At 48.3% G+C, this 23,283-nt stretch overlaps 3 long non-coding RNA genes across 3 annotated transcripts; 2 read left to right on the forward strand and 1 right to left on the reverse strand.

Moving 5' to 3' along the window:
- The first annotated feature begins 142 nt into the window (after window positions 1–142).
- LOC118351213 (uncharacterized) lies at window positions 143–7,733 on the forward strand. The gene is made up of 3 exons (XR_004806283.2): window positions 143–1,394; window positions 2,541–2,687; window positions 7,600–7,733. It is a non-coding gene; the product is annotated as an uncharacterized LOC118351213 (long non-coding RNA).
- An 8,443-nt stretch (window positions 7,734–16,176) lies between these two features.
- Window positions 16,177–19,716, forward strand: LOC125752789 (uncharacterized). Its single transcript, XR_007403100.1, has 2 exons — window positions 16,177–16,304; window positions 17,546–19,716. It is a non-coding gene; the product is annotated as an uncharacterized LOC125752789 (long non-coding RNA).
- Window positions 19,717–20,945: 1,229 nt separating this feature from the next.
- LOC125752788 (uncharacterized) lies at window positions 20,946–23,064 on the reverse strand. The gene is made up of 3 exons (XR_007403099.1): window positions 22,950–23,064; window positions 22,537–22,848; window positions 20,946–21,251 (listed from the first exon to the last, which is right to left on the reverse strand). It is a non-coding gene; the product is annotated as an uncharacterized LOC125752788 (long non-coding RNA).
- Window positions 23,065–23,283: the final 219 nt, after the last annotated feature.

Here is a 23,283-nt window from a genome sequence, read left to right on the forward strand (position 1 = left end):
AAAACCCTCCGCACCCACTCCTGTCCCGAGCATCCTCAGCCCCCACACAACTCTCCCGAACACAGTGCGAGCGGGGGCGCTGCCGCCGCCACCGCCCGGAGGAGTCCAGCGCCGGGAGCCGCAGCCCGCCGGGGCCTGGTTTGCATCCGACACGCCCCTCGTGACGTCACGGCCTCGCAGCCCCGCCCCACCTGGGTCCCCCGTAGGATCGCAGCTCTGAGGCTCCTGCTCCTGCTCCTCCTCCTGCTCCTGCTCTGAGGCTCCTGCTCCTGCTCCTGCTCCAGCCGCTCCTCCACTAGCTCCTCCCTCTCCCCCCCCCTCCTCCTCCTCTCCCTGCCTTGGCTTTCTTCCTCACCTTCCAGTCTCCCCTGTTTCCTTCCCTCCAGCCTGATTTTGTTACCATTCCTCCTGCTCCTCCCTCAGCTCGGCCTCAGGACCCCTCCACACACACGCGCACGCGCACACGCACACGCACAGCCCTCAGCACAGACAAGCCTGCGCAGCCTGGAGGACCGTGAGGAAGGACTTTCCACCAGCCAGGGAAGCGCCGCCGCGGATACCTTCTCTCTCTCTCTCTCTCTCTCTCTCTCTCTCTCTCTCTCTCTCTCTCTCTCTGTCCAGAACCTGGTTTGGAGGAGACGGACTGCGATGCCTGCACCTGAGGACCTCAGCCTCCGTGCCAGCTGCCCACCCACCCCTACCGCTCCCGGCAGGGACACCCCCGGGGTGGGGCCGACGTCAGGAACCTCTGGGCCCTCGGGCTGACACCTGCCCCCCAGGTCCCCCAGGGTGAAAACACCCAGGTGCCTGCCGGTTCCCCGGGCGGGATCCGGGGAGGGAGTGCGCCCCCTCGTGGCCGCCCGGGGAGGCGCACAAGGGTCCCCCTGCTTGAGAGGCAAGGGCAGGGCCAAGGGCACCATCCCTTCTGCTCCCTGGGACCAGACTCACAGTTCAGAGCAGGGGGGAGTGGGGTCCCAGGCGCCCCTTCTGCCATCGCCTTCCCTCCCTCCCTCCCTCCACCGCTGGGCGCGTCCCCTTGGATGCGACTTCTGGATCAAATCAGCCTCCCAGGGAAAAAGCCAGGTCTGGGAAACGGCGCAAAGCCGCGCCTCTGAAGAGACGAGTACTTGGGCAACCTTATGGTCATCCGTGGAGCGCCCTAGGGTTCTGATCTGCCTTGTTCCCATTGCGCCTTGAGGCGTGTTTTACTTTTACCGAATTGTTGAAATCACAAAGGATTGGGGGGTAGGGGGCGTCCACTAGTCACCTGAGTGAATAGGGTGGTGGTGGGCACAGGAATGCCCCCTGCCTAGGAGGTCCCCACGCTGATGCCGCGAACCTGTGACCGTGGTGTTCCATCACACAGCGCGAGGGCCCCTGCAGAGGTGCTGACGGTAAGCACCTTGAGATGGGGAGATGACCCTGCCTGGTTATCCAAGCAGCCCCCTGGAATGACAGGGGCCCTTCAACAGGAAGAGGCCAAATAGGAGGTCAGGGGATGCTGTGTGAGGAGGACTCTGCCTGCTGTTGCTGGGGCGAGGATGGGGGCGGGGGAGGGGGGGCTCTCAAAGCTGCAGCAGGCAAAGGGACACACTGTCTGGAAACCTAAAAAAGAGAAACCGCCAGGTATTTTACCAGCAAAACTGGGATCCGTGGGAATCTTAAGGGAAAGGCAATCTGGGACAAATAAGTTGTGGCCAGATCATAGACAAGTCCTGAGAACAAATAGGAGGGAAGCTCTTCTTTCTGGCTGAAAGGGCTCAGTTTGGAAGGCTGTTCTAAAAGTCACAGGGGGGAACTGTGCATTGGAAGTGGGCTGACATCTCCCTGGGGAAACAAGGCTGGTGTTTCTTACTGTGGCTGGGTCAGTAGAGGCCTAACCATGTAAAATGTCAAGCCCGTCTAAGGTCAGATCCGTCTGTTCCCCTTGGGGCTGCAGTGCACTGAGGAGCTCAGAATCCCCTTAGTCTAGTGCCCCCTCTTAGAGATGAGGAGGGGCCACCCAAAGCCATGGGGCCAGGGTTAGACACCAGGCCTTGAGCCCTTTCCATTGGTCTCTGGGAAGTGCAGAGGAAACTTCCAAACAAGGAGAAGCCAGTCCATGTGTGGGGTTGTAGGGTTACCTTTGCTGGGACAGCCACAAGGCTTTGCAGAGACCATCTTGTAAGTGTTCTTCTATAGAGGCTCAGGAAAGAAAGGAGTCAGCAGAGAAGAACAAAAGGGAGTTAGCCAAAGAAAAAATGAAATAGAAAAAATAGGGAGGGTGAACTCATGGCCTGACCTCATTTTCACACTGTGGGATCAGCATTCTCTCAGGTTACCGTCAAGGAGCCGTCCTAAGAATAGGCCCCATTGCTCATGGCAGAGCTTTAAAGTCCATGTGAAAGGTTTAGTTTCTGATTTGCAAGCCACCTGCTATTAATCCGCGAACTTGCTGGGGAATGTGTTAGTATTTTCAATAAACGTACATGACGCCTGTCATATAGGTAACATGTTTTCCCTCAAGTTACATTTTTATTTTTTATCAAATTCACTTTTAGGTCGATTCAAACCAACGGTTTTCTTTGGAAAAGGAAATAAATATGAAAATAGAATAGCTGTTCTCAGCCTGATAGCGTGCAGTGGAATCAACAGATTAGAAGACTAGAAAGAAAAAGATGTAATATACAGAAACGGTGACTTTACAGGTAGTACAATGTCATTGAATTTATATCGCTCAATAGTTACTCTGAATGTATGGGCTAAATGCCCTAATCAAAAGACACAGGGTATCAGATTGGATAAAAAAGCAAGACCCATTGATACGCGGTCTGCAAGAGACACACTTTAGACCCAAAGGGACATCCTTCACATAGAAAGTGAGAGGGTCCAAAACCACTTATCGTGCTAATGGACATCAATGGAAAGCTGGTTTAGTAATCCTTATATTGGACAATTTAGATTTTACAACAAGGACTGTACGTGGAGATGAGGTGGACAGTATATCGTAACTAAAGGGTCTATCCAACAAGAAGCTCTAACAATGTTAATATTAATGCCTCTAGGGATCCCTGGGTGGCGCAGCGGTTTGGCGCCTGCCTTTGGCCCAGGGCGCGATCCTGGAGACCCGGGATCGAATCCCACATCAGGCTCCCGGTGCATGGAGCCTGCTTCTCCCTCTGCCTATGTCTCTGCCTCTCTCTCTGTGACTATCATAAATAAATAAAAATTAAAAAAAAAAAAGATAATATTAATGCCTCTAAAATGGGAGCAGCCAATTCTATAAACCATTTAATAACTAAATTGAAAGCACATGTTGATCACAATACGATAATAGTAGGGGACTTTATCACCTTTCTCACTGCAATGGACAGATCGACTAAACAGAAGATCAAGAAGGAAACACAGGCTTTGAATGACACACTGGACCAGATGGACTTCACAGATGTATTCAGAGCAGTCCATCCTACAGCAACAGAATACACATTCTTCTCAAGTGCACAAGGAACATTCTCCAGAATAGATCACATACCGTGTCATAAATCAGGTGTCAGCCAGTACCACAAAATGGCATCATTCCGTGCATACGTATTATTGTAAGACCACACTGCTTTGAGACTTGAATTCAATCACAAGAGGAAATTGGGACAGAAGTCATATACATGGAGTGGAGGCTAAAGAGCGTCCTACTAAAGAAAGAATGGGTTCAACCAGGAAATTCGAGAAGAATTCTAAAGATTCATGGAAGCTTTGGGATGCAGCAAAGGCGGTCTTAAGAGGGAAGGAGAGGGCAGACAAGCCTTTTTCAAGAAACGAGAAAGGTCTCCACTACACCTAACCTTACCTTACACCTAAAGGAGCTGGAGAAAGAACAGCAAAGAAAGCCTAAGCCCAGCAGGAGAAGAGAACTAATAAAGATTAGAGCAGAAATCGATGAAATAGAAATGAAAAAGAACATTAGAATAGATCGATGAAACTAGGAGCTGGTTCTCTGAATGAATTAATAAGGTTAATAAAGCACTGGCCAAGACTCGTCAAACAGAAAAGAGAAAGGAAGGACCCAAATCGATAAAATCATGAATGAAAGAGGAGAGGTCACAACCAATACCAAAGAAATACAAATCATTATAAGAACCGATTATGGGGGATCCCTGGGTGGCTCAGCGGTTTAGCGCCTGCCTTTGGCCCAGGGCACCATCCTGGGTTCCTGGGATCGAGACCCACATCGGGCTCCCTGCATGGAGCCTGCTTCTCCCTCTGCCTTTGTCTCTGCCTCTCTCTCTCTCTGTCTATCATGAATAAATAAATAAAATCTTAAAAAAAAAGAACCGATTATGAACAAGTATATGCCAACAAATTAGGCAATCTGGAAGAAATGGGTGCATTCCTGGAGATGTATAAACTACCAAACACTGAAACAGAAAGTAATAGAAAACTTGAACAGACTCAAAACCAGCAAGGAAATTGAAGCAGTCAAAAAATATCCCAACAGACAAGAGTCCAAGGTCGAATGGCTTCCCAGAGGAATTCTCCCAAACATTTAAGGAAGAATGAATACCTATTCTTCTGAAGCTGTTTCAGAAGATAGAAATGGAAGGAAAACTTCCAAACTCTTTCTATGAGGCCAACATTACCTTGACCCCAAAACCAGACAAAGACCCCACCAGAAAGGAGGTAACAGACCAATATCCATGATGAACATGGGTGCCAAAATTCTCACCACGATACTAGCCAATAGGATCCAACAGTCCGTTAAAAAAGGATTATTCACCACGACCAAGTGGGATTTATTCCTGGGTTGCCAGGATGGTCCAACATCTCAAATCAATCAATGGGATATACTATGTTGATAAGAGAAAGGACAAGAACCGTATGATCCTCTCAATAGATGTAGGAAAAGCACATGACATAGTACAGCATGCTTCCTTTATTAAAACCTTTCACAGTGTAAGGATGGAGGAAACATACCTTCGTATCATAAAAGCCTTATACGAAAATCCCACAGTAAATATTCTCAATAGGGGATCCCTGGGTGGCGCAGTGGTTTAGCGCCTGCCTTTGGCCCAGGGCGCGATCCTGGAGACCCGGGATCGAGTCCCGCGTCAGGCTCCCGGTGCATGGAGTCTGCTTCTCCCTCTGCCTGTGTCTCTGCCTCTCTCTCTCTCTCTCTCTGTGTGTGACTATCATAAATAAATGAAAAAAAAATAAAAAGACCTAAAAAAAATAAAAAAATAATAAATATTCTCAATAGGAAGAAAACCGAGAGCCTTTCCCCTAAAGTCAAGAACACTATAAGGGTGTCCACTCTCGCTACTGTTGTTTGACATAGTACTACCAGACCCAGCTTCAGTAACCAGACAACAAAAAAGAAAGAAAAGGCTTCTGAATTGGCCAAGAAGAAGTCAAACTCTCACTCTTCACAGATGCCATGATTCTCTATATGGAAAACCCAAAAGACTCTACCCTATAATTGGTAGAATGCATACAGAAATTCAGCTAAGTGACAGGACATAAAATCGTCACAGAAATCGGTTGCATTTCTGTACACTAACAATAAGACAGAAGAAGGAGAAAGTAAGTCGATCCCATTTACTATTACACCAAAAACCATGAGATATCTAGGAATAAACCTAACCAAAGAGGCAAAGGATCTCTACTCAGAAAAATATAAAACACTCATGAAAGAAACTGAAGAAGACACAGAGAAATGAAACAATGTTCCATGCTCATGGATTGGAAGAACAAATGTTGTGAAAATGTCTATGCTACCTTGAGCAATGTACGCATTCAATGCAATCCCTATCACAATACCACCAACTTTTTTCACAGAGCTGGAACAAATAATCCTAAAATTTGTATGGAACCACAAAAGACCCGAAAACCAAAGGAATGTTGAAAAAAGAAAACCAAAAGTGGTGACAGCACAATTCCTAACTTCAAGCTCTATGACAAGGCTGTACTCATCAAGACAGTATGGTACTGGCAAAAAACAAACAGACAGACAGACAGACAAAAAACAACCCAAAAGCAGACACATAGGCCGATGGAACAGAATAGAGAACCCAGAAATGAGCTCACAACTCTATGGTCAAGTAATCTTTGACAAGGCACGAAAGAACATCCAATGGGAGAAAGATAATCTCTTCAACAAAATGGCTTGGGGATGGGGGAATTGGACAGCACATGCAGAAGAAGGGAACTGGACCATTTCTTACACCACACATAAAACAGACTCAATAGGGTGAAAGACTTGAATGTGAGACAGTAATCATCGAAATTCTAGAGGAGAACGCAGGCAGCAACTTCTGTGACTTCGGCTTCGGCAACTTCTTGCTAGGCATGTCTCCAAAGGCAGAGAAACGAAAGTAAACACCAACTGTCGGGACTTCAAGATAAAAAGCTCTTGCACAGCAAAGGACGCCGCTGACAAAACCAAAAGACAACTGACAGAATGGGAGAAGATATTTTTTGCAAATGTCTTATCAGATAAAGGGCTAGTATCCCACATCTGTAAAGAACTTATCAAAATCACACCCAAGAACAAATAATCCAATGAAGAAATGGGCAGGGGTGCCTGGGTGGCTCAGTGGGTTAAACATCTGCCTTTGGCTCAGGTCATGATCCCAGTGTCCTGGGATCGATCCCCGCAGCGGACTCCCTGCTCAGAGGAGAGACTGCGTCTGTCTGTATCCTCCCCCTTGCTTGTACCTGCACATAAACAAACGAACGAATGAACAAATAAATATCTTTTTTAAAACTGAAATGGGCAGAAGAAAGAGACATTTCTCCAAAGAGAGCTACAAATGGCCAACAGACTCATGAAGAACTGTTCCGCATCACTCGGCATCAGGGAAATACAAATCAAACCACAATGAGATCCCACCCCACACCAGTCAGAATGGCTAAAATGAACAAGCCAGGAATCGGCAGATGTTGGTGAGGATGCAGAGAATGGGAAACCCTCTTACACTGTGGGTGGGAATGCAAACTGGTGCAGCCACCCTGGAAAACAGTGCGGAGGTTCATCAAAATTTGAAGATAGAACAACTACTCTACGACCCAGCAAATGCACTAGTAAGGACTTATCCTAAATATACAAATGTAGTGATCCGAAGGGGCACCTGCACCCCAGTGTTTAGCAATAATGTCCACAATAGCCAAGTTATGGAGAGGACTCAGATGTCCATTGACAGATGAATGGTTAGAGAATGAAATGCTACTCAGCCATCGAAATATGAAATCTTGACACTTGCAACTAGGTGGATGGAACTAGAGGGTGCCATGCTCAGTGAAGTAAGTCAGTCAGAGAAAGTCAATTTTCATACAATCTCACTCATACGTGGATTGTAAGAAAACTAGAGGGTCATGGGAGAAGAGAGGGAAAAATAAAAATAAAACAAGATGAAATCTGAGAGGGAGACAAAGCATAAGAGACTCTTAATCATAGGAAACAAACTGAGGGTTGCTGGAGGAGAGGCAGGTAGGGAATAGGGTAACTGGTGATGGGCATTAAGGAGGGCACGTGATGGAACGAACACTGGGTATTATATGGAACTCATGAATCACTGAACTGTACCTCTAAAACTAATGATACGTTACATGTTATTGCTCTGAATTTAGATTTTAAAACTGATGCTTAAAAGAAAAAAAAGAAGTGATCGATCCAGTCCTCTGTCCTCTACCTTGAGCGCTCAGTGCCACGTGGCCACACCCTTGCACCTTCAACTCAGGCAAGTCCAGACAATAAACTGAAGAGATTGAGCTCTCCATGCAAAATGAATAAATATTTTTAATATTTATTTTTTTAAAAAGGAAGGGAATTTTATTTGAGCCCAAAAGACAGTGGCCTGGGGTGGGCAATCTTCACAAAGAAGAGAGTGTTCTGGAAAATGAATATTTGGTGTAGGGTTATCTACATTTTTTACATAAAAATTTAAAACTTGTTAGACAAAGACAAAGACTTTGCAGAGACACTGCAGTTCCTGGTCCTAAGTTTCCATTATATGCAGTGATGATATACGATAATGATTTTAATCTTATGGGAACCAGGTACACTTCTTCCTGTTTTCTTATCTTTCCCAGGAGGGTCCTTTTTGGTTATTTTCCTTAATAAAGCAGACATACAATGTGTGCTTGGGGCAGACATAGAGTCCAGGCTTTGAGTTTTTGTGGAGTCATTTTGACCTCCGTAAGTGTGGAGGCATAGCTTCCCTGGAGCCCAGGAGCAGGACCCACAAACATTAGAAGTTGAAAATGTCCTTGATCAGGGCCCCTTCCTCAGGGACCTCCTAAGTCTCTGGCTCATAAGACGTAGTAGGTGGGAACATATGCTGAAGAAGTGAGGAGGTGCTTCAGGGCATCACTTTCCCCTGCCTTCTCAACCTCAGCTTCTATGTCACTCAACAGCACGGACACATCCACCGTGGACATCAAGCACCACTGACCCATGACCTTGAACTGCCCATGTTTGGGTAGAGGAAGACAACCACAGACCAATGACATGAAGGCAAGTCAATGAAATCTACAAAGCAATGTTTCATCTTTTAAAAATTGTTCTTCAATTTTAAAAAATTTTAATTCCAGCAACACTCAGGGAGTCCCCATTCCATCACTAGGAGTCATTTAAAGATTTCACCCAAGGAGAGAGGACTGGGGACATTTTGACTTTCGAACAGATGGTGACCATTAAATAAACTTAAGTGTGGATCTGAAACAAAAATCTGGAAATGGAGCAGGTGAGAAAAATAGGATGTAAATGGCATCTGTTTACTGGGTGGAAACAATACAATAAGAGTGCAGGTTAAGACAGAAGAAAAGAGAAAACAGAGTAATGTCAAAACTTTGAGGTTGAGAGATCACTTAAAGCTTAGAGACTGGATGTGAAAAGGATGACAAATTAATACGGAACCCAACGTGTCCAAGAACGGTTGGTGCAATGTTCGGCCCTGCCTATGACAAGCTTCCTAAACACCAAAGGCACATGTAGGCCGACATATGTGCACTCACAGAAAACAGAAAATACCACAGAGAGAGGAACATGGTCAGAATTTTTTCCCCATCGAGTAAGTATAGCCTACAAGAGATGGAGACTTTGCATTAAATATGATGAAATCCCAGAATATTTACATCACTTTATATCCATATCCACCAAATCAACCAGGAGAGTGAGGGATTAGAGCATCGAATACAAAAATTCACAAGGCCACAGTGATCGCCAAAACCAAAACTCTAATGATGTAGAGCGGGGAGGGAGTGTGTTCCACGGCACAATGCCAGCCAATACACGTTGTACAGGAATGATAAAGCTAGAATCCTTCCAATGTACACACACGGATGCGGTGATGACACACCACAGGGATCATCACAGGATGACAACATTTCAGAGAAAAACTTTGCAGAAAAGGATCTTCATACATTCTCAGAGCTCCACTCACCACATTACTAGTTTTAGAGAGAAAACCATGTGTTCCTGTGAACAGATCTTCGGGCCCCTCCATAGCACGTGACCCATGCTGCTCTTGCAAGAACGGTGACGGGCAAACTGGCGCTCTCGGTCTCCGGGTGGGCTGAGCTGGGACACACAGAGCCTTAACTATGGAGTGCCCTGGCGAAAGGGTTAGGCTGAATTTAATCAGGAGGAATTTAATTTCCTGATCCTAATCAGGATCAGACAACTTCAGGATGTAGACCATTTAGACGGATATCTGACCTGTCCCCTACAAACAAGGAAATGTCACCACCACCAGAGACAGCCACCTAAAGGTGAGGAGATGTCTTGGGCTTGAAAGGACTAAACAGTGACACACTTTTTTAGTCCTTTGGAACCCAAAAGATCTCTTCTCCTTTTTGTCGTCTCTTATTTGTGGTGACAATGACTGTTTGAAGAAAGACAGGCGTCTTGTTCGATGGTCTACATCCTGAAGTTGACTGATGCCTACCTTGTGCTCAAATTCAGGCTAACCCTTTGCGGCCGGAACACTGCACAGTTAATGCTGTCTGCTCCTAGCGCAGCCCATCTGTTGGCCCAGAATGTCCAGTTTGACACGTGCTCTTTTTCCACGTTGCTCCCGAGTCCTCGGGTTCATCGCGGGATGGAATTGAGAGGAGCAAGACTTAAGGTCTCTCAAACCTGCACGTGATCCAGTCAGGCATTGGTCTCCTTGGCGATTTATCACGAGTGGAGGCTGAAGGGCTAGAATTTCTCTCGTCAAACCGTGTTTTGCAGTCAAAATCACAGAGTGGCTTGTGGTTGTGATGTTGATTCTCAGCAAAGGATCCCTTCCGTGCTCTGTTGGGGCTTTTCCTTGCTGCACTGTTTTAGATTTCTTTTTATCAAGTGGAAAATGATGGGGTTCTATGGTAGGATTTCATTCACATGAGGAATCTCTTCTCCTATTTCCTGAGGTACTTGGTATCTGGCAGAGAGAGAGAGAGAGAGAGAGAGAGAGAAATGGAATGTGAGTCTTTGTCAGATGCTGCTGATAGCTGAGCCTGGAGGGGTGGCTACGTGGTCACGGAGGCCAGGAGCAAGCTGAGCTCCTGTGCAGAGAAGAAGCTGACGGGGGACCCACAAGCAGGCCGAGCTGGAGAGTAGGAGCCACAGGTCAGAAGTGACACCTCACTAAACTTACAGAGGCCTGTGTTGCAGGGACCCCTGTGCTCCACCCAGAAGGAACCTGGTGAACCCAAGCTCAAGGCTGCTGTGAACTTTTGCCAGATCCTGACTATCTCCTCCTCAGCAGCCACTTCATGCTTGAACCTGCTTCAGCAGAAGCCAAGTGGTGGCTTTCTCTTGCTTCCCAGGGAGGGGGGCACTCAGCACCTAACACACATATTCACAAACAGTCTGCCATAGGAAGGAGGGGACCCTTGGCAGACAAACACTCCCCCTTCTCACCCTTGTCCCAGTCTTCTGAGGAGGAGGCCAGGCTATAGAAGGAGTCCTAGAATGTGAGAGCCGGAAGGGGCCTCAGAATGTCCCCAAGTTCAGTTCTGCCATGTGCAGATGAGGAGATGTGGTCCAAGAGGCTAAGGACTGCCCGAGCCATGTGACCTGTTCCTGAAAACCCTGGAGACTGAGACGAGACACAGGCTCAGGCCCTGCCCAAACATGTGGGGGAAGGGAGAAGAAAGCCTCAGTTCTGGAGGTGTGTGCAAGCAGTAGATGCTGTTGGTCACGTGGCCTGACAGGAAGACGCCCAAAGGGGCTGAGGGAGGATCCCAAGAAGGAGAGACTCAAGGGGAATTAACAAAAAGATCAGGGCATGTAGCCATGGCCCTACTCATTTTCACTCAGGTCCACCAACATTCTCTGAAGGTAATGTCCCACAGGATAGAACTTAGGGCATTTCCAGGAATATCCTCCGTAGATGGACTCACCAAATTCTGAAATGAAAATGAAAAAGCATTAGTTTTATTTAGCTCCCTAGATTGTCATCCCTTCTTTTCCAAACTTTCCCTAAGTAAGAAAGTTTCTCAGTGTTTACACTGGTGTGCAGAAGGGCCTGCAAGTGGATTAACACAGGAGAATGAGACCTAAAATTCCCTACTGAGATTTTGTATAAGCACAAACTTTGATTAAAATATTTTGTTGCAAGCTGCAGTGACTCTGACGGGGGCTTTCAAATCCACTTAGTGACTAGTGAATTGGCGTTTTCAATGTCAGAGGAGGAAAGAAAGCACTAAATTCCTTTATTTTTGATCAGGGAAGAGATTCTATGTTGGACACTGGGTTCCTATGCAGGGTTTTATTCCTCCTGTATCCCATATTATAAAATTTGTGGGAGACTAAGATCCAAAAGAGAGATCATCCATCTAGTTCCTCTGCGTATCTTTTTCCTCTGCTTTCTCTAGGCTGCGGTGTTGAGGGAGGAATGCCGATTCCGTCAATGGCTGATAAACAGCTTTTCTAGGAAGTAGAAGCCACACGGGACCCTTCTATACTGCTCACGGAGACCCTACTGGATCCATGGCCCTTCTAATTTCTAGGAGCATACTAGTGGAGCTTTTAAAAAATCCTGTTACCCAAATTCCACCTCACAATCTTGAAATCAGAATGTTAAGGTACTGGGAGAAGGCACTCGTGTTAGTTCACAGCTGACTCAGTGTTTCTTTTATCTTAGCATGATTGATTTAGAAGTATTCGCTAAGCTACCCTAATTCACACCAGTGTTTTCTCGACCTCATCTCTTCCACCAGGAGGACACTGTCCCTAAGAATGTTGGTCTTCTTTCTGACAACCTGCCATGAATGACTTTCTTTCTCTGTTGGACTCGATTCTTGTGCATCTCCCCGGCTCTTCCAAAAGCAGCCCGAAGTGAATTCAGTACAATGCTCTAGTATGTTCTCTTGCCTGAAATTCAACCCAGTTACCTTTTCGCTGATTCCTACTGAGCGTGGAGACATGGTGATGACCGCGAAAAGGGGAGACGTCTTGATGCCTAAGCACCTCATGTTCTATTCCTTTTGGAAACCTGGCATTAGCTTCTACCTTTGGCCGATGTCTCTCTAGAAAAGTGCCATTCCTGTCCTCCACCTGATGCCAACTACCATGTCCCCCCTAAGGTGGGGGACACAAAGTTCCCGGAAGCCCCAGACGGGACTTCCTTTCTCATCTGAGGCTGAGGAGAAACCTGACTCCAGGCCGCCGAGTGTGGCACTCCCAGCCATGACTCAGGTTCTCATTTAGTTTTTGTCCTGGGGGATCTTTCTCTTCTGTTTTCATACTTCTTATTCACATGGAGAAGATGAGGGTTAAGTGTCATCCGAGGTCAGATTCCCTGAAAGACCCAGGAGGAGAATCCTCGTGCAATGGCTCATTAAGACAATGCTCCTGGGAGAAAGAGGCCATGGAGTTGTGGAAGCGGGGTCGGGGGGGGGGGCTGGGGGGTGAGGGGGTGGTGGTGATGGCAAAGAAGCCAAGAAACTGTGTGATTTCCGGCAGACTGTTGCGTGTTTGGTGACATGTGTAGATGATGCTGCTCTGCTGAGGAGGCCCATGGGGCCTGCTGCCCCCTTGTCATGAGGAGAGGGGAGAGGGCACCTCAGGACAGCCCCAGCAGGAACACAGCAGAGTTCAGATGCAACCAGGTGATGGAGATGGAAGGGCCGGCAGGGCGGCAGCCCTTGTGGGAAACAGAGATAAGAGCAAACAAAAGAAGCACCAGCTATGGGAGCGAACACAGGAGGAAGAGCACGAACAGTGGTGGAGAGGATGGAGCTGTAATCTGAAGAAGAGCAATTGGAACCCATGCCCCAACAGCACAGATGTGATTACCTCTGCGCCCTAAGCTTGAAGGCGGGAAATCTGCATGCAAGTTGCCCCTGAATGAACTGCAGTTTCCTCTTGATAATCTTGTGTTTCGTGACACCTGGGGCCTTCATGGGGTCAAAGACTTGACACTCACACTGACTGGCCACCGAGCCCTCAGCAGTTTCACCTTCCAGCTTGAGAGTGTGGTTTGTCATGCCCACGGATGCATCCAAACCCAGCTCTGAAAATAAAAGCACATCAACAGGATCCGTTGTCATTCAGGATCTTTCTGAGCCCCCACCAGTAAGACGTCAAAGAAGGCCAGTGGGCAGGACGAGAGAGGCCATCGGAATGTTCACGAGTGAGGAGAAGCCAATGGACACATTTTGATTATTTCCTGTTTTGTTCATCTTTTTTACCCTACCAAGAGGGCCAGGAGGTCAATAGGCTCGCAATGGATGAAAGTGAAATGGGGAAAAACAGCATTGGTAAAAACAAAGAGTTACGGAGAAGAGACAAAGGCAAGGAAATCATGCTGGAAAGAGTCTGCACTATTAGAGAGGATATTGTAGAGATCTCACCCAAGTCAAAGTTGAAGGGAAGCTTTGGGAAGCAACAAGGAATGAGAAAGCTAGGGAATCTCTCCAACATGCCTCAACATATATTTCATATACGTGCATTATGTATAATATACACACCAAATACCCATCTGTTGTGCCATAAGATATAAATGTGTGTATCTGTATGTCCGTATGTACTTAATGAGTAAATGATTACATAGGGGCTGGGGGACATGCAACAGAATATTGTAAGACCCCCTTCTTGGCAGTTGAAATTGGAAAAAATACACAAATTCAAGAAGAATGAGAAAAACTTTTGCAAGAAACAGGTGAGCCTTTAAACATCGAGGAAGAATTACGAGGTGGAGGAAGTGGGAACAACACAGAGTAAAACCATCTGCCTATAGAATGATAGAATGTATCTGCCCCCAATTCATATGTTGCAACGTGATCCCTACTATGATGGTGTTGTGGAGTGAACCCGTGGGAGGCAGAGCCCCCCATTAAAGGGATTCCTACCCTATAAAAGAGACCCCACAGAGCTTCCTCACCTCTCCACCCAGTGAGGACATAACTAGAAGCAGCCACCTGTGAACCAAGCAGGAAGTGTCACCAGGCACTGAATGTGCACCTGTTGGATTGTGGCTCTACTCAGCCTCCAGAACAGTGAGATATTAATTTCTGACGTTAATAAGCCAACCTGTCTGGGCATTTTTGTTATGAAAGCCAGAATGGACAAAAAAAATCTGGCATGGACCCTGGTTTCCTGCTCAGGTCTCTGTGGAAAGTGAGTCATAGAGAGAGGGACTAAGCCAGCAGGTGGAGTCAGGGCCAGGACTGTGGGAGCCAAGGAGAGGTGACAGAGAAGCTAGAGGGAGAAGACAATAAGTACCTCAGTTTCTAAGGCCCTTGTCAAAGCTGTGCTTCCTCAAACACTCACTGAGCTCTTTCTCTCGGGCCTCTCCCTGGTGAGACAGTGCTGCTCCTTTTGTTACCTCCACGTGGGTACTGGATCACCTCATTTCTCAGATGAGTTCTGAGCCTGACAGGGGAGCCCCGGGACACCCCAGGCTCCAGGAAGGGACACGTAAAGGGAGGGAGGGTAAAGACACCATGACCCAGGGGAGGGTTGAAAAGTTCGGTCTTAAGGAAATCTGAACAGAGGTGGATCCTATGAGCAGGAGTCTGGGGAGGAGGCGATGGAGATGAGAGGAGATGATGAGCTGGAGGGAAGATGAGAGAAGAGAGTGACGTGTGCACTTTATCTAAGAGGGTGGCCCCTTATTTCTTTAGAAAAAGAAAAAAATAAACAAGAGATTGTGTTGTGAGTCTCTATTTCCACTGTGGCTGTGAAAGCTTAACAGGGAAAATTGGCTTGAAGATGTGGAAGAGGAGAAAAATTGGCACACGAGCCTCTGAGAAAGCCAGGGAAGATGGGGTCCAGCCAAAGTGGAGCCGGGGGAAAATTGCTCCACCCCACGTGTAACAATGCCATGAAACCATTTCCCAAGCATTAAAGCACCACAGAGACACAAGAATTAGACATTACAAATTCAGAGATGTTATCAAGCAGTGGTTGTTGGATCAGGCCCCCTAAAAATAATGTTGTATCGCGCTCCAACTTCGATGGATCGGACACCATTGTCAGGGGTTTCAGATGAAGGTACTGAAGGGAAAATACATAAGAAGATGAATGGCTTGTCCCGTTAAAGAGCCCCTGGACACGGGGCAGAATGGATACTAAACACCAGGCTCTTGCTCACTCCCTGTATTGGAGCATCGTGAGATTTGACCTACCCCCATTGTTGCCTCCAGCCACAAGCCTGTGAGTTCAACATAGAGACTAGAGCTTCCTACTTCCCTTCCCTCTCACCTTGGGAGAGTGGCCTTTGGTCCCCAGAACCCATCTTGGCTGCCAGGCTCCAGATGGTGGGGGAGAGGTCGAGCCTGGCTCTGTTGTCACCACGATCCAACTGCTGGCCCAGCTGCAACTGCAGAGAATTGGCCTCCTTGGTGCTGGGCTGTGGCTGTGCTCTTGAAGTTTGCACCTCTGCCCTTAGGAAAGTCAAGTTTCCCCTCAATAGCCCCCGGTGACAGGGCACCTGCATGGGAGCTGAAGCAAGAAGAGATGTCAATGGGATAAACCCCAGTGTTCCGTAGCTGAGCACTCCCAGAACACCCATTTCTGACGTCCCCGCCCGTCTGTGAGATCACCCTGGGAGCGGGCACAAAGGCAGATATCATGTGTGTGAAGATGTCACCATTATGTCTGTGCCTGGGAACGCTGGGACGGCAGGTGCCCAGGCTGCGAAGTCCCAGAAGCGAAAATCACCCCCTTGACTCCAGAGGGCCTTTAGATGTGCGCAGGAACTCATGCTTATTATCCTGTAACGTTCGTCCTATAGCCTACAGAAAACATTCTAGAGAGGCCTGGGGGCACGGGGAGAAGCAGATGTCAGTGTGTACCCGAAAGATAACAGAACAACGGAAGACGTTTGGCCTTGAGGCTTCAGGTACCACTAGAAAAGGGACTTGGGAAAAAGTACCATGGACCAAGTCAGAAGCACCTTTCTTGGCTCTGGAGCCTTTGGAACTTTCTCATGTACAATTTTTGACTGCCCTTCCACCCACCCACCTGTATGTTCTATTGCCACCCGGAGGAGGCGCTGACAGCTGTAAGGAATGTAGCAGAGGTCTGAGTCCCTTAGGAGATTCCAGGGCCAGAAGTGCTCCAGGGTCAGACTCTGTGGGTCTTCAGGGAGGGCACAAAGCACCCAGTCCCAGCATCACACACCCTTCAGGGAGGTGTGGGCAGCACTCCGTGATCAAACACACTCAGGTTTCCACTGTGAAGGGAGTATGTGTTCTCAGAAAGGGGGCTAACCAGACACTTGCAACACCCTCACGCCAGAGCAGGTCAGCTTCAGTCGGAGCCGTGCCTCCTCCTTGCCATGTGGGCCCTCGGGTGATCTGAAGAGCAAAGAAATTCTACTAACAATCCAAATACTCTCCCAGAAGGGAAGTCCAAAAAATAGCCCGAGAGGGAACAAATGGGAAATGGGTTTTACTCTGCACGCTTGTGTGACAGGGCCCCCAAGGGGGTCTTGCTCAGCAGGCAGCACTTTTCTGAAGATTATGGAGAGGGGATCGCCTGTGCTGAGGCCAATACCCACCCTAGGTGCACAGGCCACTGATCATTTACACAACATGGTGCACAGAGAGTAGATACCTGACTGAAACCATATCCACACGTGGAAAAATCAGTGATGCTGCACAGAGGGTGCAAAGTACTCAATCCATGGGGATGAAAAACCAGAGCTAGAGCCTTAGCTTCACTGAAACCACAGGGTACAGGCAGGGCTGGGTGCTCAGGATCTTCTATCTAAATGCTACAGAGGGCAGCTCAGGAGCAAATCTTTGGGATCAGCAAAAATATAATAGATGGTGCAAATATGGAGCTGACTGCAAACCTGTGTGGACAGCAGGAGAGATTATAGGAAGCAACGCAACTGGCAATAGAATTTCATGAGTAGCAGAAGACTCTAGTTGATAAAAGAAAGAGGTCTGTTACCCAGGTGTCTCCAGGTGACATAGTGGCGGCTGGGTTTTTGCCTTTTTCCCTCATTTCTCCTCTCTCCTGTCTTGGTACCAATGCCTGCACTGCACAATAGTGAGGGCGCAGGCGGCAGAGGGTAGTCTGGGACAGAAGGAAAGAGAAGTTGTCTGACCCATATGATGCCTTTTCTTATTTAAGGAGGCTCCATACCCAGTGTGGAGCCCAACATGGGACTTGCCTCACAACCCTGAGATCAAGACCTGAGCTGAGATCAAGAGTTGGACACTTAACCAACAGAGCCACCTGGGTGCCCCAGTGTTTTTAAAATTAAATCCAGGAGCAGAGTTCAAAAAAACCAGTATGAGTCTACAAGGCCTGTTGGCAAGCTTGCATCTCTCAGCCTATTTAGGTGGTTGGATAGAAAGCAGAGAGGCTCTCTGGGGCCTCCCCAGGAACTTTCTGGCCCTCACAATGGGAGTACTTACCGTCCACATCAAGACCCAAGAAGAGTTCCTGCTTATCAGATGTGAATGAGGCACTTGTATAAGGCCTGCAGGCGTCTGGCAGGTCATGGCCACTGAAGGAGTCCAATAAGATTCATCCAGTGAGTCCTGTGGGACTTCATTCTCTTCTGCCACTGGCAGCTCCCTGTGGAGCCTCGTGTTCCAGGGAGTACTGGAAGATGCAAGAAGAAGGTTGAGTCAACAGGGAGTCCCAGCTGGTCTTGGTGGTAGGGAGGAGGGAGTGGTGATAGAAAACAAATGGGAAGTCCCCATAAAGGGACATGAACCAGTCTGCCTCCATCTGGGGCCAGAGTGTGGATGCGCTGGGGATAGATCAGGGAAGTGCTCACAGCAGAATGGGAGCTTATGGGGAAGGAGTTTGAACCACCCAGTGCACAACAGTTACCACATACAGAACACTCAGAAAACAATAAAACCAGCACCAAGACGTTTGCAAACATTTTGTTGAAAGTGACAGAAAGCACCATCAGAACCCCAGGCTCCGGCAGCATGGTAGATTCCTAGAAAGCTCCTGTGTCCAAGGCCTACTTCCCTAAATACTGAGGCATGAATTTTTTCCTAAATACTGTCTTTGCCATGAGTTCTTGCCAATGTTGTAATGACAAACTGGCAGAGACAGATGGGCATCTCGGGCTGGACCCAACACAAAGAGAGACTGTGAGAGTGCAAGACATCCTGTGATTGCTTAGCATCCTGCATCAGTGAACTCTATTTTCCCACATTTGAGAAGGATCAACAAAGGGGCCTGTACGAGTACCATAGTGAAACAGAGAACAGGGCTAGCGGATCATTGTGTGGGTGTCTGAATGGGTGAAACAGGTACGTGTAGCACTGTCTAGATTTCCCTGGATCCGAGATCACCAGATGTCACCACCAAATTAAAGCCCACGATTCTTCAGAGTTACCTGGGGGCATATCTGGCCTTGGTCTTCTTCCTCCCAATAATCATTATGAAGCCTGGTGGCTCTCACTCCCGTCTTGGAGAATTGAAGGAGTCAAAACACATTCATCCGGTGGGTCCTGGAGGATCCCCTTCTTTTCAATTTCCTGCTGCTCCAGGCTGTGGGAGGTAGGACAGGAATGACAGAAGATCGGACCAAGAGGATCCCACACCATGGTTTCCTAAGTGGTTTTGAGTGGAGTTACAGGGAGTGGTCACAAGAAGCGTAGCGGGGGCGGTGAGGGGGGCATTGCCTTGAGAGGGAAGAAGCGATCCATCCAGTAAGAGACAGAGTGTGGCTGCCAAGGGATGGCAGAGCAGCAGCAGCAGATACTCAGTGCACCGGTCACCGAGGGACTGACTAGGAATGAGAGCCAGCCATCCCAGTATGGTACAGTCCCAACGTGAAGCAGAGATGGAGACCAGGCCAGGGGCAACCACCACATGCCTGGGTTGTGTGGGCTTTAACATAGATTGATCAGGCGGCTACAGCTCTGGAGTCCTCGCAGACTGGAGAAATTTGTGCCTTCTAGGCACCATGGTAATAATAGTGTCACATGACACTGCAAGTTTGGGTTAAGTGCTTCTCTTGGTTTTTCATTTTGCCGGTTGTCTGCTTACCAATTCCTTTGCTACTCACCTGCCCACCAAGGACCTTAGAGAATTGTGTAGGAAATAGATATGCACCTCTTCCTCGTGTTCATTTAGAGGAAAGAATGGGTATTTTGTAGCTACAGGGCATCTTAAGGCTAGTGAATTCATCTTGATCTTACAAGTACCACAGAGACAACAGACGACCAAGTTAACGGGGCCATCCATTGTTTCCATGTCTAGTTTTGCTTCTTGCATCTGGCACGCGAGACTCTCTAGACTTCACTTAGAGTCCTTTCGGAGGCCCTGTGCATTTTTTTTTAAAAAAGATGCTATTTATTTATTCATGAGAGACACAGAAAGAGAGGCAGAGAAACAGGCAGAGAGAGAAGCAGGCTCCCCGTGGGGAGCCCAGTGCAGAACTCGATCCCGGGACAGCGGGATCACGCCAAACCACTGAGCCACCCAGGCATCCTTGCCCTGTCCATTTTTACCCACACATTACCGGTGCCTGAATACTCATGGTCACCTGGGGGTGAGTGTTTCTTGTTTTTCTTCATCCTCCTCATCGTCATAATTTTCTGCAAATAAATTCAGAAATGTCCTGTCAACTATGTCCCACATCAGCACTAGACACACAGTGGGCTTATGTGTCCCTAAATTCATAAGGACAGCTGCTGCAAACAGTGTAAGGGCAGGTGGGGAGTCTCCTGTGAGCCCAGGACCTTGGAGCGGCCTAGTGCAATCAGGGCCTGCGGCCGCCTTACCTGAACTGAGCTTTCGGGCAAGGCGCTTGGCCAGCCTGCCTCCCTCAGGCAGCTGCTCTTGGAAACCCTGCCCTCGAGAATGCTCAGGGTCATGGTGGGTGAGGCGGTCCTCGAGGTGCTCATTGAGGCGTTCAGAAATATCTGTCCCTCCCCGTAACTTTTGATACAACCGGGTCAGCTCTTTAGCATGATCTTTAATTAGGATATGACATTGCCTAGGGTGGGACAGAGAAAATTTGTAAATGCAGAGTTGAAGCAAAGATTAGAAGAGCTTTTGTGGAGACTTCTGGGAGAACTTCCCCAAGGAGTCCTGGAAGCCGAATTTGGGCATGTGTGTGGCGATCTGCCTGTGGCAGAGAAAGAAGGTAAAACAAGGCCTCCTCTATCAGAGGGCGCTCCTGTGAGCCTCCTTGACATCCCTTATTACTTCTCTGTCTGTAAAAAGCCAGGTGTCTTCCTAAACACACATCAGAGAGACGTCCCTTGAGCTTCTCACTTAGGGCACACTCAATTTCTGGAAAAACCACATACAGTGCATCATGCACTGAATGGACATGGCTCCACACACAGAAGCATGAACGTAATCACGTAATCAGCTGGCGGGAACTGGCAAGCTCAGGAGAACGGCGGGGTTAAGATGACCGTGTGTTCTAAAAGAAGGGATGACACGCTGTGGTCAGGAAGGTCGTGACGGTGTCAGACAGAAATGAGGGGGCGAACTCACAACATCGTGAACGTGCTAAATGCCATGAACTGTCCACTTGAATTTGATGACGTTGACATGTTTTTTAAAAAGAGAAGCTGGGGCTCTGAGTCACAGGAGTCCATAATCTACCAATTACTGTGGCCTTAATGGTGTTACAACTATTTGTGTAACGTGCCTGCCATGACCGTTTCTGCCCTTCTCCTGGCCCAGGCCCGTTGCTGCCCCAAGTCAGAGATGCCCTCAGCTTCCCTCCAGCCTCCCACATGGAGCCCTCCTTACCTGAGCTGCTCAGCGAACACTTCTGTCCGCTTCCCCTCCTCCAACTGCAGCTTGTCCCCCAGCACGGGTCCGATGATGTCGGTGAGCTCTTTACACCCTGAGAAACAGAGATGCCTGCCTCAGTGGAAAGCTGGACATGCTGCTGTGCTCGCTGCCTTCAAGGGACGGGGCAGGGTCCAGCCCAGGACAAATGTAACCCCGGCAGCCAGGCTCTGCAGTGGGAGCTCCACGCCTCCTTCCTCAGCCTCCCAACTACGGGGTGTGTGATTAGTCCCCGTTTTAGAGCCGAGGAAGGAACAGCCCCGAGCCACAGGCAGTGACTAGACACGGTGAGTAACTGGTATTTGGTAGAGTCAAAATTCACATCCGCTCACAGCGACCCTGATCATGGCCATTCTAGCAAGCCTTGCAGCCTCTTAAGTAGACACTGAGCAGGGACAGGAAGTAGGCCCCTAGGACGACAGGACTGATGGGTCCCCTGAGCTGGGATTTCTCTGTTGAACAAGTATGCCGAGGGTAAAAATTCATCCAGATGCACTTGTGTGAAGTATAATGCATAAAGCCAGAAGGAACTGAAAGGAATATGTCCAAATCCTAATAAAGTTTGTGATTAGAAGCAGTAGAATTATGAACAGGGTTTACACAGTGCCAGGCTCTGCTCTAAGAGCTTTTCAAGAAGTTACTCAGTACTGTGATTCGAAGAAGTAGGTGCCACAACAGTAATAACCCGGGAAGGCTGGCCCAGAGACCTTGCTCCTCACCCCTGTATTGAGGTACCTCCACTCCAAGCTCTCAAGTGATATCTGTTTTCATCATCTTCACAACAGGTTTCCCACAATTTTGTGATTCGTATTAGGAGAGAGGTTTTTTTTTTTTAATTTTTTTTAAACTTTTATTTATTTATGATAGGCACACAGTGAGAGAGAGAGAGAGGCAGAGACACAGGCAGAGGGAGAAGCAGGCTCCATGCACCGGGAGCCCGACGTGGGATTTGATCCTGGGTCTCCAGGACCGCGCCCTGGGCCAAAGGCAGGCGCCAAACCGCTGCGCCACCCAGGATCCCGTGTTAGGAGAGATGTTAACAAAACTTTGCTTGTGCTTTCCTGAAAGCTCAGGAACTCTTCACTTTCCTAAATAGCAGGCTTCAATTATCACCTTTCCCTGCATCAATCTTTTTTCATTTTCCTTCCCGTTGCTGTACTGAAAGCCAGTTGTGAGAACATGACAAAAATTAGGGCTCAGAGCATCAGGATTCATTACATCCCTGCAGCCCCCTCCTAAGACCAGGCAGCTGAGCTCCCCATTTCAGGCTGACTGTGGGGGAGGGCCTACCCCCCACTCTAGCTTGGGGGGTTACTGGGGCCGTGGTCTCTCCCACTCACCCTCATCCTCATTTGGCCACGTGTTTCTTGGCCCAGAACTTGACCTGCTCGCCATCCTGCTTCACTGAAGTTTGCCCAGCTTCGGGAGAGATAGATGGAGGCAGCACAGATTGTCTGAAATTCCCTGAGACACCCTCAACCTTACCACTGGGTATCAAATGGTGGCCTCTGTGGGCTTAGGAAGCAGAGCCTGTGCCCAGGTTCCCTCTCAATCTGGTTGATTTCCAGGAGGCTGATTTCTGCCCTTGGATCAGACTGAGGGCCAAGAGGCGCTGCCATGGTGACCAGTGGCAGACGAGGTAGAGCTGGGGACTGGGGAGAAGAAACCCAAACACAGGATGGGTTAAAAACAAGTGAAATCAAGTAAGTTTAATCAGGCCTGAGGGGTGAGGATACAGGAATTCTTTACTTACTATTGGCAACAATTTGGGCAACACCCCAGAGTACTCGAGAGTCGGTAACCACAACAACAAGCTCTGATGCCAGAGCTGAGAGCTGAAGGCAATGCCCCTCGCTCAGACTCCGATTGGAATGGCAGGGGGAGCACCCAGCATTCTAGGTAACGGTCTGCAGTTGCAATAACAGAATTGGAACGTGGTGGGGATCAAGGAACCTTGGGAGCCACTGATACACAAGGCTGCCTCGTCTCCCTGAAGGTCACCACTGATGGGGACCACCCCTCAGCAGCCACTCTCAATAGCTGTCTACCCTTGTGCTGACACCACAGATCCCATCTCTTTCTAAAAG

This window comes from Canis lupus, chromosome 17, assembly GCF_003254725.2.
Source record: "Canis lupus dingo isolate Sandy chromosome 17, ASM325472v2, whole genome shotgun sequence".
Lineage (NCBI taxonomy): Eukaryota > Metazoa > Chordata > Mammalia > Carnivora > Canidae > Canis > Canis lupus.